The following is a 17,527-nucleotide window of genomic DNA, read 5'->3' on the forward strand; positions in this document are numbered from 1 at the left end:
CCAAACGGAAATCTTTTCCACTGAGGCAGCACAAAGAGGTTTCTGAATTTATTGAATTTCTAACGTAAAGGACTGCGGATGCTGAGAATCCGAGACAGAAAGAGGAACTGCTGGAAAAACTCAGCAGGTTTGGCTGTACTTGGATGAGGTAAAAAACGAGTTCTGAAATGTTGTCTCTGATTCTCTTTCCACAGATGCTGCCTGACCTGCTGAGTTGCTCCTGCAATTTCTGTTTTTGACTGAACGTCCATTTCATCTTTCGGGATGAAACACCCAGACTCGCCATTTGCAGATATTTAACCCTTTCGAAACCTGTGAAGTGATTGGATTCAAACAAACTCAGCAATGATTTACTCTTTCGCAGCTCCACAGGCAGATAGACCTTGGAAATGAAGCTGTCAGCGTGGTTCTGTATTGGTGGGCCGAGTGGTGAATGCGATGGTGTGATCCCTGCCGACTACAGTTGAGAAACGACATCAAAAGAAAAGGGAGATTGCTCCACGGTTTTTTTTTTAAATGCAATCAGTGGACGGGTTGAAATATTTCAATCACATTGGGACTGGTCGGGAATCTGTAGCCCACTGCCTGTCAGGGTGGAACAAGCAGATACCCACAGAGCTGCTATTGAGGCTATGAGCCAAGAGTTTGGAAATGAGACTAGACCAGTGAGGGGCGTGAAGTCGTGATCGAAGTTAAGCAGGCACCTGAGGACAAAGGTGTTTTATTTCCCGGTGAAAGATACTGCTTCACAAAGTTGGGACTATGGAAGGGAAGCAGTGACGGTGATTATCTTTGGCTGTTCCTCTTGTGAATGTTCCCATTGCTGCGCATGTCCGTGTTAACGTCAGAACTCTGCAGCATGGTGGCGTAAGATACGCACAGTGCCAGGGGCGCAATGGATGACGCATCTGACTCCACCTACCTGTTTGAAATGCAGCTCGCAGCTTCTTCACACACCCCAATTAATCTTTCTCATTGTCCTGAAGCCGGCACACGGTTTGAATTCCCGATCTGCAGGAACGAGACTCTTTTCAATGTCTCGCGTCAGGAAATGTCCCTGAGAACATCAGAGTCAAGTCATAGCGCTGTCGGAGGAGGGGAAGCTGAAATAGCCCCACACGCTGCTCACGGGCACATTTCACTTTCCCCAACACACTGCCCCAACCACTGCGCCTCCTGGGAGTGGAAAGGAAACAAACACCAAAACCCAGTCTCAGCTTTGTAAATCTTCAGGAAATAAGAAAACTGTTCATCCCTTCGGATCTTCCATCCTGGGCTGACAGCCTTGATTTTAAATGGATGTCCAGTCAGTGCCGACTCGTTTTGGCTGAAAAAAATCCTCCTTATCTCATCCCAGCATTTCTTGCCAGAGAGACCTGTGTGGCAGAGTTCATGTATATATTTCCTTGTATGGTATTTTGTAAATAATATTCGTTTGCTGGTTGTTTGTATCGGGTATTTCAGGTTCATTAGCCGCTGTTTAAGTGTGTTGGTAGGTTTGTGGGCTACCATGATGCTGAGAGGTTTGATTTGTCTGGACATCATTTCCCAGATGTCTTTAATGTAAAGTAATGTGCTCGGGTTTCTGTAGACGTTGTGTCTACTTGTGTCTGTTTGTTGATGTGAAATCGGCACACTGGGTTTATTGGGTAGGCAAAAGTGAGGACTGTAGATGCTGGAAACCAGAGTTTAGATCAGAGTGGTGCTGGAAAAGCACAGCAGGTCAGACAGCTTCCGAGGAGCAGGAAAATCGACGTTTCGGGCAAAAGCCCTTCATCAGGAATAGAAGCAGGACGCTTCCAGGGGTGGTGAGATAAATTGGGGGGGTGCTGGGCCAAAGGTAGCAAAGAGTACAATAGGTGAATGGGGTTGGGGACGTAGGTGACAGGTCAGAGAGGAGGGTGGAGCGGATAGGTGGGAAGGGAGATTGACAGGTCCTGAGGACAGCGCTCAGATGGAAGGTTGGAACTCAGCTAAGGTGGGGGGAGTGGAAATGAGGAAACTGGTGCAGTCCACATCGATGTCCTGGGGTTGAATGTATCCGAGGCAGAAGTTGGGGCGTTTTTCCCCCAGACATCGGGTGGGGAGGGAGGGGCGATGGAGGAGGCCCAGGTCCTGCATGTCCCTGGCAGAGTGGGAGGGGAGGTTGAAATGTTGGGCCACAGGGCGATGGGGTTGATTATTGCGGGTGTCCTGGAGATGTTCCCTCAAACGCTGCGACTTGATTCTGCGACGGGGCTCCAGTCTCCCCAATGTAGAGGAGACCGCATCGGGAGCAATGGATACAAGAAACAACTTTGGTGGAAGCCTTCGAACTCCCGTGACCCGGGTTCGATTCCCGGTCAGGGAAGCAATTTGCAGTGTATTTTTTGGGCTGCCCATTCTCCTTAAATGCGCTGTAGAGTTACTTATTGGTCTTCGTAGTCACTGGGTGCTGCACTGTGTTGTGGTTCGTTGGAATAGTACCCTCGTTCAGATTTGTTTGTAGGTGTAGGGATGATTACTTCTGTAGCTAAGTACTTGGTTCGTGTGTGTTGCTTTCCTGCAGAGGCTGTTTTGAATTTATCATTGACTGTTCGGTCTACTGTGACATCCAGAAATGGCACTTTGTTGTTGTTCTCCTCTTTTGTGAATTTTATGCCAGGAAGGAGATTGTTGATGGTGTTGTACGTTTCCTCTAATTTGTTTCATTTTTTGATGACAGAAGTGTTTCATGGGCGTTTCGTTGATTTGTTTGTAGGGCTTGTTACTGAATATGAAGTGGGTGGTAAGGCACAGTTCCACGAGGTTGACAGTGTTATCTTTGCAGGCTGAAGTTGGTTCTGTGTTTTTGTCTTTAGTTCTTCGAGTAGTGTCTTCAGTTTTCTTTGGCGACGTTGATGTTAATGGATGTGAACAGGGCTGTTATGTCAAAGGACAACATTATTCCATCCTCTTCTATCTTCGTGTCTTTGGTGTTCGGGAATTCTTGGATGGAGTAAATGGAGTGGAGTGAATCTTCGACTTGGTGTTTTAGTCCTCAGTGGAGGCCTTTGACTAGTCTGTATATTGGTGTTCCAAGTAGTGAGACGATGGCCTGAGGGGGCTCCTAGTTTGAAAAAGAGGAGAACAACAATAAACTGCATTCTTAGATGTCACAGTAGAGCGAACAGTCAATGGGGAACTTCAAACTAGCATCTACAGAAAACCAACACTCAAAAACCAAATACTTAACCACAGAAGCAATCATCCCAACACCCACAAACGAAGCTGCATCAGGACATTATTTCAACGAGCCACTGACTAGTCGGTATATTGGTGTACCAAGTGGTGAGACTTTGGGTCTGAGGGGGGCTCCTGGTTTGAATTGGAGGAGAAAATTAACACAGTGCCATTTCTAGATGTCACAGTAGAGCGAACAGTCAATGGGGAACTTCAAACTAGCGTCGACAGAAAAACAACACACACAAATACTTAACCACGGAAGCAATCATCCCAACACCCACAAACGAAGATTCAACAGGACATTATTTCAACGAGCCGCTACACACTGCAGCACAGAGAAACTACGAAGACCACAAGAGAAATACGTATATAATATATTTAAGGAGAACGCGTCCCAAAAAAACCCATTCCGCCGATTTCTCACTGATGCTTCCAAGCTCACTCTCAAAAATTCGGTTTGTCCCTCCATTCTTTCCTGTTTGTTTTTTGTGGGTTTTGAAAGCGTTCCCAAAGCGTTCCCAATCCTCTGACTGAGTATTGGAGTTGGGAAGGTAAAAACAATGACTGCAGATGCTGGAAACCAGATTCTGGATTAGTGGTGCTGGAAGAGCACAGCAGTTCAGGCAGCATCCAAGTAGCTTCGAAATCGATGTTTCGGGCAAAAGCCCTTCGTCAGGAATAAAGGCAGTGAGCCTGAAGCATGGAGAGATAAGCTTATGTCTCCATGCTTCAGGCTCGCAGCCTTTGTTCCTGACGAAGGACTTTTGCCCGAAACGTCGATTTCGAAGCTGCTTGGTTGCTGCCTGAATTGGAGTTGCGAAGTTATGTTGTGGCTGTACAGGACATTGGTGAGACCACTTTTAGAATATTGTGTGCAATTCTGGTGTCCCTCCAATCAGAAGGATATTGTGAAATTTGAAAGGGTTCTGAAGCACCAATGGGTCCACAGAGGGGAAGAGGCCCTTCTGCTGCCCTGAGTGTGGGAAGGCCTTCAGTGATTCCTCTGCCCTGCTGACGGACCAGTTGGTCCACACCGGGGAAGGCTGTTCTCCAGCCTCAAGTGCGAGATGGCCTTCAGCAGTTCTTCCCACCTGCTGAGACACCAGTGGGTCCACACTGAGAGGCCGTTCTTCTGCCCCAACTGCAGGAGGGGCATTGCTCTTTCCTCTGACGTACTGGCCCATTGGTGTGTCCAAATGGTAGAGAGGTCGTTCAGTTGCCCGATGTGCAGGAAGGCCTTCAGCAATTCCTCGGCGCTGCTGAGGCACCAGTCTATCCACACCGGGGAGAAGCCGTTCTCCTGCCCCGAATGTGGGAAGGTCTTTACCCACTCCTCCACACTGCTGAATCACCAGCTGGACCACACGGGGGTTTGGGGGGGGGAGAGTGGCGGAGGAGGGGAGGCCATTCTGCTGCCCTAAGTGTGGGAAAGCCTTCAGCAATTCCTCCGCCCTGCTGAAGCACCAGTGTGTCCACCCTGGGGAGAGACCCTTCAGCTGGCCCGAGTGTGGGAAGAGGTTCATGTTTTCCTGCAACTTGCGGAAGTACTAGCGGGGGCAACAGCGCTCCCAGCAATCAGATCCCACCAGTGACGCAGCCTTCGGTCACCCCCCAGGACTGAATCTGCTGCCATTTCTGACAGTGGATGCAGTGGGAGAGTAGGTGAGCTTTTATTGTTTTCTGCTGGAATGCAATTGCCTCCTCTACACCACACAAACCCAACCCCAAGGTAGCTCAGGGTTAGCACTGCTGCCTCATGGCACCAGGAACTCAAGAATAATTCCACCCTTGGGGGTCTGTGTGCAATTTATGGAGGGTTGGAAAATGGATCTGAGTGGGTTAGTCTTCGGAAGATCAGTGCAGATGTGTTCGGCTGAAGGACCTGTTTTTCCACATTGTGGGGGTGCTATGATTCTATGAGCTTTGCCTTCAGTGGACAGTGTTGCTCATTGAGCCCGGGACTGCACATTGCCAATGAAATGATCCAGAGAAACCTAAGACCGCAAGACCATCGGAGAAGAAGTTTGGCCTTCTCTGCCATTCGTTAGTAACAAAAGTATTGGATGAGATTAGCTACAGTGTGGAAACAGGCCATTTGTCCCAACAAGTCCACACCGACCCTCTGAAGTGTAACCCATCCAGACCCATTTCCCTCTGACTAATGTACCTAACTCTATGGGCAATTAAGCATTGCCAATCCACAAGACCTGCACATCTTTGGTTTATGGAAGAAAACAGGACCACCCAGAGAAAACCCACGCAGACATTGGGAGAATGTACACACTCCTCACAGACTGCCACCCAAGGCTGGAATAAAACCTGGGTCCCTGGCACTGTGAGGCTGCAGGTGTAACCACTGAGCCACTACATATTGCAACCCGAGTTTGGCAAGCCGGGGGTTGGGTGAATACAGCAAGCCAGGCAGCACCAGGATGTGGAGTAGTCAGCGTTTTGGGTATTAACCCTTCTTCATGACTGAAAGAGTGACTTATCTATGAGAAAAGATTTACATGAATGTTGCTGGGGGTTGGAGGGTTTGAGCTGCAGGGAGCGGCTGAATAACGTGGGGTTGTTTTCACTGGAGCATCGGAGGCAGAGAAGTGACCAAACAGCGGTTACAAAATCATGAGGGGCATGGACAGTGTAATAGACAATGTCCTTTCCTTGGGGTGGTGGAGTCCAGAACTAGAGGGCATAGGTTTAGGGTGAGAGGCGAAATATATAAAAAGGGACGACTTCTTCATGCAGAGGGTGGTACTTATATGAAATGAGCTGCCAGAGTATGTGGGTCAGGTGTTGTCAAATGGATGTAGATTAATTTCGGATATCAGGTCAGCATGGACAAGTTGGACCGAAGGGTCTGTTTCCATGCTGTACGTGTCTCTGACTACTGGTCCTGATGTAAGTTTAAAATAGAGTCCAAGTAACTTTGAATAGTTCAATCTTGTTGAGCTCACCTCCTGAAAAGTTTCAGATGAATCCCTCTGAGAGATACTGTTGAAACATGCTGAGTTGGACAAAGTATCCCATCAAGTTCAACACAAACCCAGAGTTGAAGAAGTCAGAAGTCAGAACACCAAGGGGACCAAAACTGATCACAATATTCCAGGTGCATCCTCATCAACGTCCTGTATAACTACAACATAACTTGCCAACATCTATACTCAATTCCCTAACTGATGAAGGCCAGTGTGCTGAAACCTTTCTTCACTACCTTGTGTACCGATGTTGTCAGAGATATAGGACCTACATTAAACTGATGCAGAATCCAGCTGCTGAGAGCCCAGAAGCAGAGTACTGCTGCGTGAGTGTGCTGGGCTTTAGATTTGGATACCACCTCCCCACACCTCTAGAGACCTCAGGTCTGTAGCTTGCCTTCTTATCTTTGAGGGTTTTCCACCTGTTTGAAACAGCCTGTCCTGCAATTAACCCCTTTATGCCAAGGCGTTCCTTCTACGGGCAGAATTAATTGTCCTTCTGTCACACAGTTATTAAACACCATTATCTCATCTGTCCAAAGGAACTGCTCATTGTTTTGCCTCCTCCTTCCCAGCGATAGTTAATGTATGTTATTTGTTAACTCCCTTGTAGCAGTTTCTCATTGGCCCTTTCGTTTCTTGGTCCAGAAAGAGTTATTGCTGACTCATGAAGTTATCAAAGTTCTGGAGTTTACAGGACCACACCACATTCCTCTCTGCCTCCCCCAGGAATAACGATTGCTCCTGAGGTACTCACAATTCCTGACGTTCCTTGATATCCCCAAATACAATCCATATGTCAGGAAATCACTGGTGCTGCCCTGACATAGATAGTCAATGTTTGAACAGAAGATTATGGGGAGAAAATGCACAAATTCGAAATGCAAAGAGACTTGGGATTTCAAGTCCAGGATTTTCTCAAAGTAAACTTGCAGGTTGAGTTGCACTTTCCCCTGCAAGTGCCGAATGTGTGACACCAGCTCATTTACCTATTCCCTCCTCGCTATCCAAGGGGCCAAACTTACATTCCAGGTGAAGTGGCCCTTTACCTGCACTTCCCACAACCCAGTCTACTGCATTTGCTGCTCACAATGTTGCCTCATCTACATTGGGGAAAACGAACCGTAAACTGGGTGACTGCTGCACAGAACATCTACGTTCTGCCTGCAAAAAAGACCCTGAGCTTCCAGTTGCCTGCCAATTCCACACCCCACCCTGTTCCCTGGCCAACATCTCTGTCTCAGGTTTGCTGTTGTGTTCCAGCGAAGCTCAGCACCAGCAGAACGAAGAGCACCGAATATTGCACTTGGGGACCACACATCCCTCTGGTCCCAATATCCAATTCAATAATTCTAGGACCTGAACTCCATAGTATCCTCGTCCTTTCCACACACACCAAGCCTTGTTATCACATAGTCTGTCATTCCACACTACTTCGCCACGAACAGTCTCCATTAACAGTTATTCACCCTCTCACGCAGATCGTTATCAACTCCTTTTTCTGTCCAACAGTTCTTCCTTCGCTTTGGGCTCTGTCCTGATCTCCGCCTTCCTCCCACAATATCTCCTGCATATAAACCGACATTTTCCCAATCACCATCTGTTCTGTGGAAGGGTCACCGGCAACTCCTGTTTTTTGTTCCTGATATACAGCATCCGCAGTTCTTTCAGATTTTTATTGAGAGAGAGTTGGAAATTGTTTCGAGAGACAGAAGGAGAAGGGGGAGAGACAGAAGGAGAAGGGGGAGAAACAGAACAGACATGAACGTAAAATCATTGTAGTGCGATCACTTCCCTTAAGCATGAATAGAGCACACGGGCCATCCGTGAGCTTGTGGCGCAACGGTAGCGCGTCTGACTCCAGATCAGAAGGTTGCGTGTTCAAATCACGTCAGGCTCACTACAGTCAACATCTAACGTTTCAAATGAAGAAAGGAGTACGTCGGTTATGTCGAAAGTTCTTTGCAGAAGCTTTCGATCACGTGTGAATCTTTGCTGTTAGTTTGATTTGTGAACACTGTGTCAGGGAGGTGGTGTGCCCATTGTTTGGGTAAATGCTCAGCTCCCCGCAATGTGAGAAGTCGAACACAAACTGTTCATCATGGGATTTAAACACACAGCCGCTTCGTTCAGTTGGTGACAGCGCAGTGTGAATAACATTATACCGATATTTTTACAACATAATCTAGAGATTTCCATCCAGGTTTTAGTCACATCAAACTGCCACGTAATGATGTTATGGCCTCAGTAAACTATAATAACGTGAAGATCGCTGGGATGATTTTCTACATCCGACTGCAATATAAACACAGATCATTGTTTCCAGTTTTGGTGGAACAAAAGACATCATATTGATGGAAAATTACAGTTAGTGCAAACACAGCTCGCCATCGATAAATATTAATCCTGTTCACTTCAATGGCCAAATTTCAATTCAGAAACCAAGTGCACTCGGCTGCTTGTAACACAGACAACATGACAAAATGGCTCATAGGAGGAGAAAAGAGACATTGAGGAGAAGTGAAATGTTTGCTTTTGGTCACCTCCACAATTGTCAGAAAAACAGGTTGAAAGGATTCTTAAAAGGTTGCTGAAGTAGTGGTGAGGGATAACACTTCAGACAGCGCAAAGGGGAAGACCACTTTCTAGTGGAAGAAAAAGACATTCCTTATTTCTGAAAGAACTGGGAAACAGAAGAGGGAATGAAATCTGACTTGGGAGCTATTTCCTATTTGTTGAGGATGTTGCTTCATCACAGTCTTGGGTTAGAGCATAAGCTCTTCATCAGGAATAAAGGGTGGCCCAAGGGGGCTGAGAGATAAATGGGAAGGAAGTGGGGCTGGAGGGAAGGCAGCTGGGAGTGCAATAGGTAGATGGAGGTAGGGATTGATGGTGATAGGTCAGAGATGAGGGTGAAGTAAATAGGTGAGAAGCAAGGTGGACAGGTATGACAGGACAAGAGGTTGGTGTCGAATTGGAAGGTTGGATTTGGGACAAGGTGGGGGAGAGGAAATAAGGAAACTGATGAAAACTGCATTGATACCATGTGGTTGGAGGGTCCTAAAGCAGAAGTTGAGGTGTTTTTCCTACAAGTGTCGGGTAGCAAGAGGTTGGCAGTGGAGGAGGCCCAGGACTTGCATGTCCTTGGTGGGATGGGAGGGGGACTTAAAGTGGTAAAAACAATGACTGCAGATGCTGAAAACCAAATACTGAAAGAGTGGTGCTGGAAGAGCACAGCAGTTCAGGCAGCATCCAACGAGCAGTGAAATCGACGTTTTGGGCAAAAGCCCTTCATCAGGAATAAGGCAGTGAGCCTGAAGCGTGGAGAGATAAGCTAGAGGAGGGTGGGATAAAGTGTTTAGCCACAGGGCGGTGTGTCGGTTAGAATTAGAGTCCAAGAGTTGTTCCCTGAAATATTCGGTTAGTTGGCATCCAGTTTCCCCAATGTGGTTGAGACCATATTGCGAGCAATGGACATAATCTTATTAATACATTGCAAAAGTCTTAGCCTGCCAGAATTATTTTCTTTTATTAAATTAAAGAAAATTTTTATTCAATTGGACGACTGCATGAAACGGTTTGTTGGTCAGATTTGAATCATCACTCCCAAATGAGACGATGCCATGAATATGAGTGAACTGCTCTTTTTGTTAAAAACCACAAGTTCTTGATTTATTTTCACAACTTACGGGTATTCACACCTGCACATTCAATGTCAAACTCTGACATCTGAAATTAAATTACAGCATTAATTTTGACTTGAACTATTCGAACAAACAAATTAATAGCACACAGTGAATCGCAAGTCTGATTAATCTGAAATTAAATTTGACCAAAAAACTATAAAATCAAGATGGGAGATAAGAAATGGGAGAAGGGCAGAAGGCAAGAAATGCAGCATCATAGAAAGTGCTCCCCCAGAGTGTGCATTTTACCAACCACCACTGCTAAATATAAACACTCTGATATGATCCTTCGGTTTTAATGTAAACCATAGCCCCTTACAGGAGGTACCATTTAAATGAGTTAAAAATACAAGCATTGAGCAAATCCAGCTTCCAGCCGTACCCCGCGCTTCTTGGAGCTTGGACCTTCCTCCAGCGCTGGGGGGTTGTTGAACTCCTGGGCTCCAGCGGCCACGCCTCCACTGAAGAAGCTTTGGGAAGCAGATGCAAAGGCAAGATGCAGAACAGAGAACCTTTGTATATGAAAGTAGCTTACAGAGATATTGAGCAATAGAATCACATAGTTTTTACCCATCGACCTCTGGGTTATCTACCCAGCACACTCACGCAGCAATTCTCTACTTCTGTGCTCCCAGCAGCTGGACCATGGATCAGTTTAAAGTAGGTCCTATATCTCTGTTTACATCGGTACATAAGGCAGTGAAGAAAGGTTTCAGCACACTGGCCTTCATCAGTTAGGGAACTGAGTACAGATGTTGGCAAGTTATGTTGTCGTTATACAGGACGTTGATGAGGCTGCACCTGGAATATTGTGATCAGTTTTGGTCCCCTTGGTGTTCTGACTTCTGACTTCTTCATCTCTGGGTTTGTGTTGAACTTGATGGGATACTTTGTCCAACTCAGCATGATTAAACAGTATCTCTCAGAGGGATTCATCTGAAACTTTTCAGGAGGTGAGCTCAACAAGATTGAACTATTCAAAGTTACTTGGACTCTGTTTTAAACTTACATCAGGACCAGTAGTCAGAGACACGTACAGCATGGAAACAGACCCTTCGGTCCAACTTGTCCATGCTGACCTGATATCCTATATTAATCTACTCCCATTTGACAGATTTATCTACTCCCATTTGACAGCACCTGACCGATATACTCTGGCAGCTCATTTCATATAAGTACCACACTCTGATTGAAGAAGTTGTCCCTTTAATATATTTCGCCTCTTACCCTAAACTTGTGCCCTCTAGTTCTGGACTCCCCTACCCAAGGAAAGGACATTGTCTATTACACTGTCAATGCCCCTCATGATTGTATAACCGGTATTAGGTACCTTCTCTGCCTCCGATGCTCCAGTGAAAACAACCCCACGCTATTCAGCCGCTCCCTGCAGCTGAAACCCTCCAACCCCCAGCAACATTCATGTAAATCTTTTCTCATAGATAAGTCACTCTTTCAGTCATGAAGAAGGGTTAATACCCAAAACGCTGACTACTCCACATCCTGGTGCTACCTGGCTTGCTGTATTCTCCCAACCCCCGGCTTGCCAACTTCGGGTTGCAATATGTCGTGGCTCAGTGATTACCACTGCAGCCTCACAGCGCCAGGGACCCAGATTTGATTCCAGCCATGGGTGGCTGTCTGTGAGGAATTTGCACTTTCCCCCAATGTCTGAGTGAGTTTTCTCTGGGTGATCCTGTTTTCTTCCATAAACCAAAGATGTGCAGGTCATGTGGATGGGCCATGCTTAATTGCCCATAGAGGTAGGTACATTAGTCAGAGGGAAATGGGTCTGGATGGGTTACACTTCGGAGGGTCGGTGTGGACTTGTTGGGACAAATGGCCTGTTTCCACACTGTAGCTAATCTCATCCAATACATTTGTTACTAACGAATGGCAGAGTAGGCCAAACTTCTTCTCCGATGGTCTTGCGGTCTTAGGTTTCTCTGGATCATTTCATTGGCAATGTGCAGTCCCGGGCTCAATGAGCAACACTGTCCACTGAAGGCAAAGCTCATAGAATCATAGAACCCCCACAATTTGGAAATAGGTCCTTCAGCCAAACAGATCTGCACTGATCTTCGGAAAACTAACCCACTCAGATCCATTATCCTATCCTCCATAACTTCCACACAGACTCCCAAGGGTGGAATTATTCCTGAGTTCCTGGTGCCATGAGGCAGCAGTGCTAAACCTGAGCCACCATGGAGTTGTGATGTTGGGGTGTCGGGAAGGCAATTGCAGTCCAGCAGAAGACTAAAACAGCCCACCGACTCTCCCACTGCACCCACTGTCAGAAATGGCAGGAGGTTCAGACCTGGGAGGTGACTGAAGGCATCATCACTAGTCGGATCTGATTGCTGGGAGCGCTGGTGCCCCCGCTAGTGCTTCCGCAAGTTGTAGGAAAACATGAACCTCTTCCCACACTCGGTCCAGCTGGAGGGCATCTCCCAGGTGTGGGCACATTGGTGCTTCAGTAGGGCAAAGGAATTGCTGAAGGCTTTCCCACACTTAGGGCAGCAGAATGGCCTCCCCTCCTCCGCCACTGTTCCCCCCCCCCCCCCCCCCCCCCCAACACGCCCGTGTGGTCCAGCTGGTGATTCAGCAGTGTGGATGAGCAGGTAAAGACCTTCCCACATTCGGGGCAGGAGAATGGCTTCTCCCCGGTGTGGATAGACTGGTGCCTCAGCAGGGCCGAGGAATTGCTGAAGGCCTTCCTGCACATAGGGCAACTGAGCGACCTCTCGACCATTTGGACACACCCATGGGCCAGTACATCGGAGGAAAGAGCAATGCCCCTCCTGCAGTTGGGGCAGAAGAACGGCCTCTCAGTGTGGACCCACTGGTGTCTCAACAGATGGGAAGAACTGCTGAAGGCCATCTCGCACTTGGGGCCGGAGAACAGCCTTCCACGGTGTGGGCCAACTGGTCCGTCAGCAGGGCAGAGGAGTCACTGAAGGCCTTCCCACATTCAGGGCAGCAGAAGGGCCTCTTCCCCTCTGTGGACCCATTGGTGCTTCAGAACCCTTTCAAATTTCACAATATCCTTCTGATTGGAGGGACACCAGAATTGCACACAATATTCTAAAAGTGGTCTCACAAATGTCCTGTACAGCCACAACATAACTTCGCAACTCCAATTCAGGCAGCATCCAAGCAGCTTCGAAATCGACGTTTCGGGCAAAAGCCCTTCGTCAGGAATAAAGGCAGTGAGCCTGAAGCATGGAGAGATAAGCTTATCTACGTTTTTCTCTTGTGGTGTTCGTAGTTTCTCTGTGCTGCAGTGTGTCGTGGCTCGTTGAAATAATGTCCTGATGCAGCTTCGTTTGTGGGTGTTGGGATGATTGCTTCTGTGGTTAAGTATTTGGTTTGTGTGTGTTGTTTTTCTGTAGATGCTAGTTTGAAGTTCCCCGTTGACTGTTCGCTCTACTGTGACATCGAAGAATGCTGTTTATTGTTGTTCTCCTCTTTTTCAAACTAGGAGCCCCCCTCAGGCCATAGTCTCACTACCTGGAACACCAATATACAGACTAGTCAAAGGTCTCCACTGAGGACTAAAACACCAAGTCGAAGATTCATGCCACTCCATTTACTCCATCCAAGAATTCCTGAACACCAAAGACACGAAGATAGAAGAGGATGGAATAATGTTGTCCTTTGACATAACAGCCCTGTTCACATCCATTAACATCAACGTGGCCAAAGAAAACTGAAGATACTACTCGAAGAACTAAAGACAAAAACACAGAACCAACTTCAGCAGCAAAGATAACACTGTCAACTTCGTGGAACTGTGCCTTATCACCCACTTTATATTCAGTAACAAGCCCTACAAACAAATCAACGAAACGCCCATGAAACACTTCTGTCATCAAAAAATGAAACAAATTAGAGGAAACCTACAACACCATCAACAATCTCCTTCCTGGCATAAAATTAACAAAAGAGGAGAACAACAACAAAGTGCCATTTCTAGATGTCACAGTAGAGCGAACAGTCAATGATAAATTCAAAACAGCCTCTGCAGGAAAGCCACACACGCGAACCAAGTACTTAGCTACAGAAGTAATCATTCCTGCACATACAAACAAATCTGAACGAGGACACTGTTTCAACGAACCACAACACAGTGCAGCACCCAGTGACTACGAAGACCAATAAGTAACTCTACAACTTTAAGGAGAATGAGCAGCCAAAAAAAGCACACTGCAAATTGCTTCCCTGACCGGGAATCGAAGCCGGGCCGCAGCGGTGAAAGCGCCGAATCCTAACCACTAGACCACCAGGGAGACGACAGCGAAGTTTTACAGCCCTACTGAAAACTGCTTCCCTGCCCGGAAATCGAACCCGGGTCACGGTATTTAGAAGGCTTCCACCAAAGTTGTTTCTTGTATCCATTGCTCCCGATGCGGTCTCCTCGACATTGGGGAGACTGGAGCCCCGTCGCAGAGTCAAGTCACAGCGTTTGAGGGAACGTCTCCAGGACACCCGTCGCCCTGTGGCCCAACATTTCAACCTCCCCTCCCACTCTGCCAGGGACATGCAGGACCTGGGCCTCCTCCATCGTCCCTCCCTCCCCACCCGATGTCTGGGGTAAGAACGCACCAACTTCTGCCTCGGATACATTCAACCCCAGGACATCGATGTGGACTGCACCAGTTTCCTCATTTCCCCTCCCCCCCACCTTACCTGAGTTCCAACCTTCCAACTGAGCGCTGTCCTCAGGACCTGTCAATCTCCCTTCCCACCTATCCACTCCACCCTCCTCTCTGACCTGTCACCTACGTCCTCAACCCCATTCACCTATTGTACTCTTTGCTACCTTCGGCCCAGCACCCCCCAATTAATCTCACCACCCCTGGAAGCGTCCTGCCTCTGTTCCTGATGAAGGGCTTTTGCCCGAAACGTCGATTTTCCTGCTCCTCGGAAGCTGTCTGACCTGCTGTGCTTTTCCAGCACCACTCTGATCTAAACTCTGGTTTCCAGCATCTACAGTCCCCACTTTTGCCTAACCAATAAACGCAGTGTGCCGATTTCACATCAACAAACTGACACAAGTAGACACAACGTCTACAGAAACCCTAGCACATTACTTTACATTAAAGACATCTGGGAAATGATGTCCAGACAACTCAACCCTCTCAGCATCATGGTAGCCCACAAACCTCCCAACACACTCAAACAGCGGCTAATGAACCTGAAATACCCGATACAAACAACCAGCAAACGAATGTTATTTATAAAATACCATACAAGGAAATATATACATGAACTCTGCCACACAGGTCTCTGTGGCAAGAAATGCTGGGATGAGATAAGGAAGATTTTTTTCAGCCAAAACGAATCGGCACTGACTGGACAGCCATTTAAAATCAAGGCTGTCAGCCCAGGATGGAAGATCCGAAGGGATGGACAGTTTTCTTATTTCCTGAAGATTTACAAAGGTGAGACTGGGTTTTGGTGCTTGTTCCCTTTCCACTCCCAAGAGCCGCAGTGGTTGGGGCGGTGTGTTGGGGAAAGTGAAATGTGCCCGTGAGCAGCGTGTGGGGCTATTTCAGCTTCCCCTCCTCTGACAGCGCTGTGAATTGACTCTGATGTTCTCAGGGACATTTACTGACGCGAGACAGTGAAAGGATTCTCATTCGCGCAGATCAGGAATTCAAACCGTATGCCGGCTTCAGGACAATGAGAAAGATTAATTGGGGTGTGTGAAGAAGCTGTGAGCTGCATTTCAAACAGGTAGGTGGAGTCAGATGCGTCATCCATTGCGCCCCTGGCACTGAGCGTACCAGAAACCGCCATGCTGCAGAGTTCTGACGTTGACACGGACATGCGCAGCAATGGGAACATTCACAATGTGAACAACCAAAGATAATCTAAATCACAGATTCCCTTCCATAGGCCCAACTTTGTGAAGCAGTATCTTTCATTGGCAAATCAAACACCTTTGTCCTCAGGTGCCTGCTTAACTTCGATCACGACTTCACGCCCCTCACTGTTCTCGTCTCATTTCAAAACACTTGGCTCATCGCCTCAATAGCAGCTCTGTGGGTATCTGCTTGTTCCACCCTGACAGGCAGTGGGCTACAGATTCCCGACCAGTCCCAATGTGATTGAAATATTTCAACCCGTCCACTGACTGCATTTAAAAAAAAAACCGTGGAGCAATCTCCCTTTTCTTTTGATGTCGTTTCTCAACTGTAGTCGGCAGGGTTCATACCTGCGTGGGGGAACCGCAATGGATTTCATCTCCATCGCATTCACCACTCGGCCCACCAATACAGAACCACACTGACAGCTTCATTTCCCAGGTCTGTCTGCCTGTGGAGCTGCGAAAGAGTAAATCATTGCAGAGTTTGTTTGAATCCAATCACTTCACAGGTTTCAAAAGGGTTAAATATCTGCAAATGGCGAGTCTGAGTGTTTCATCCCGAAAGATGAAATGGACGTTCAGTCAAAAACAGAAATTGCAGGATCAACTCAGGAGGTCAGGCAGCATCTGTGGAAAGAGAATCAGAGACAATATTTCAGAACTCGTTTTTTTCCTCATCCAGGTACAGCCAAACCTGCTGAGTTTTTCCAGCAGTTTCGCTTTCTGTCTCGGATTCTCAGCATCCGCAGTCCTTTACGTTAGAAATTCAATCAATTCAGAAACCCCTTTGTGCTGCCTCAGTGGAAAAGATTTCCGTTTGGGAAACATTTTCCTGAAACCATTAAGAACGTGCACGTTCGCAGCCAAGAAAGCGGTAGGAGCGAGAACAAGAAACACACCGTCCCTGGGTGGTCTCGAACCACCAACCTTTCGGTAAACAGCCGAACGCGCTGACCAATTGCGCCACAGAGACAGACCCGAGCGCCAGGCCCACAGTGTCTTTGAGGAACCTACTATTCAATTCATAATTCAACCCGCCCCGCCCAAAATTACCATTGTCTTCTATCAGTTTTACTTTTCCATAATAAAGCCTTGGACATTCATTGTGGAGACATGGGGACAGCCTGATCCCACCATCTGCAGGCACATCCATGTCACGACGAACGAGCTCTCCTACACCGGGGCCATCGCCCTCCGAGCCTTTCAGTGTTTTGCCTTTTCCCGAATTTTCTCATTGGCCCCGAGCCGAGAATGGGTTTGAATTCCTGATGTGCAGAGAATTCTTTCAATGTCTCGGGTCAGTTCATGTCCCGAGAATATCAGAGTCAATCAGCCTCTTAAACAAGGGGACGGTGTCTGGACTGTCTCTGCTCAGTCCGTCAGTTCATCCTTCATTCTCCTCTAATTCCACTTCCCAAAGAGTTTCTAAAGATTCACAAAGCTGGAGACTGGGATTTGTGTTTTACTTCCTGAACATTTTTCCACCTGCTAACTGACAATATTTTGCCAAAACCTCTTCCCCGTTGTAACACATGCATCATGTCCAGGGATGAGCAATTTTCATTTTGTGGAGACATTCCCAAGTTTGGGAATGTTCTCTTTGGAGCAAAGAAGGTTAACTGGAGATTTCCAGGGGTTCTTGTCAATGATGGGAGAAGACGTGGTGTTTTCGCTGCTCGTTGGATGCTGCCTGAACTGCTGTGCTCTTCCAGCACCACTAATCCAGTATTTGGTTTTCAGCATCTGCAGTCATTGTTTTCACCTTGTTGATTTTAACCCTACTGCGAATC

General features: G+C 47.3%; 3 non-coding genes across 3 annotated transcripts; 1 reads left to right on the forward strand and 2 right to left on the reverse strand.

The window, feature by feature from the left end:
- Positions 1–8,010: 8,010 nt before the first annotated feature.
- Positions 8,011–8,082, forward strand: trnaw-cca (transfer RNA tryptophan (anticodon CCA)). The gene has a single exon. It is a non-coding gene; the product is annotated as a tRNA-Trp (tRNA).
- A 6,000-nt stretch (positions 8,083–14,082) lies between these two features.
- Positions 14,083–14,154, reverse strand: trnae-uuc (transfer RNA glutamic acid (anticodon UUC)). The gene has a single exon. It is a non-coding gene; the product is annotated as a tRNA-Glu (tRNA).
- Positions 14,155–16,636: 2,482 nt separating this feature from the next.
- trnan-guu (transfer RNA asparagine (anticodon GUU)) lies at positions 16,637–16,710 on the reverse strand. Its single transcript has one exon. It is a non-coding gene; the product is annotated as a tRNA-Asn (tRNA).
- Positions 16,711–17,527: the final 817 nt, after the last annotated feature.

The sequence above is a fragment of the Chiloscyllium punctatum genome, chromosome 36 (assembly GCF_047496795.1).
Source record: "Chiloscyllium punctatum isolate Juve2018m chromosome 36, sChiPun1.3, whole genome shotgun sequence".
Classification (NCBI taxonomy): domain Eukaryota; kingdom Metazoa; phylum Chordata; class Chondrichthyes; order Orectolobiformes; family Hemiscylliidae; genus Chiloscyllium; species Chiloscyllium punctatum.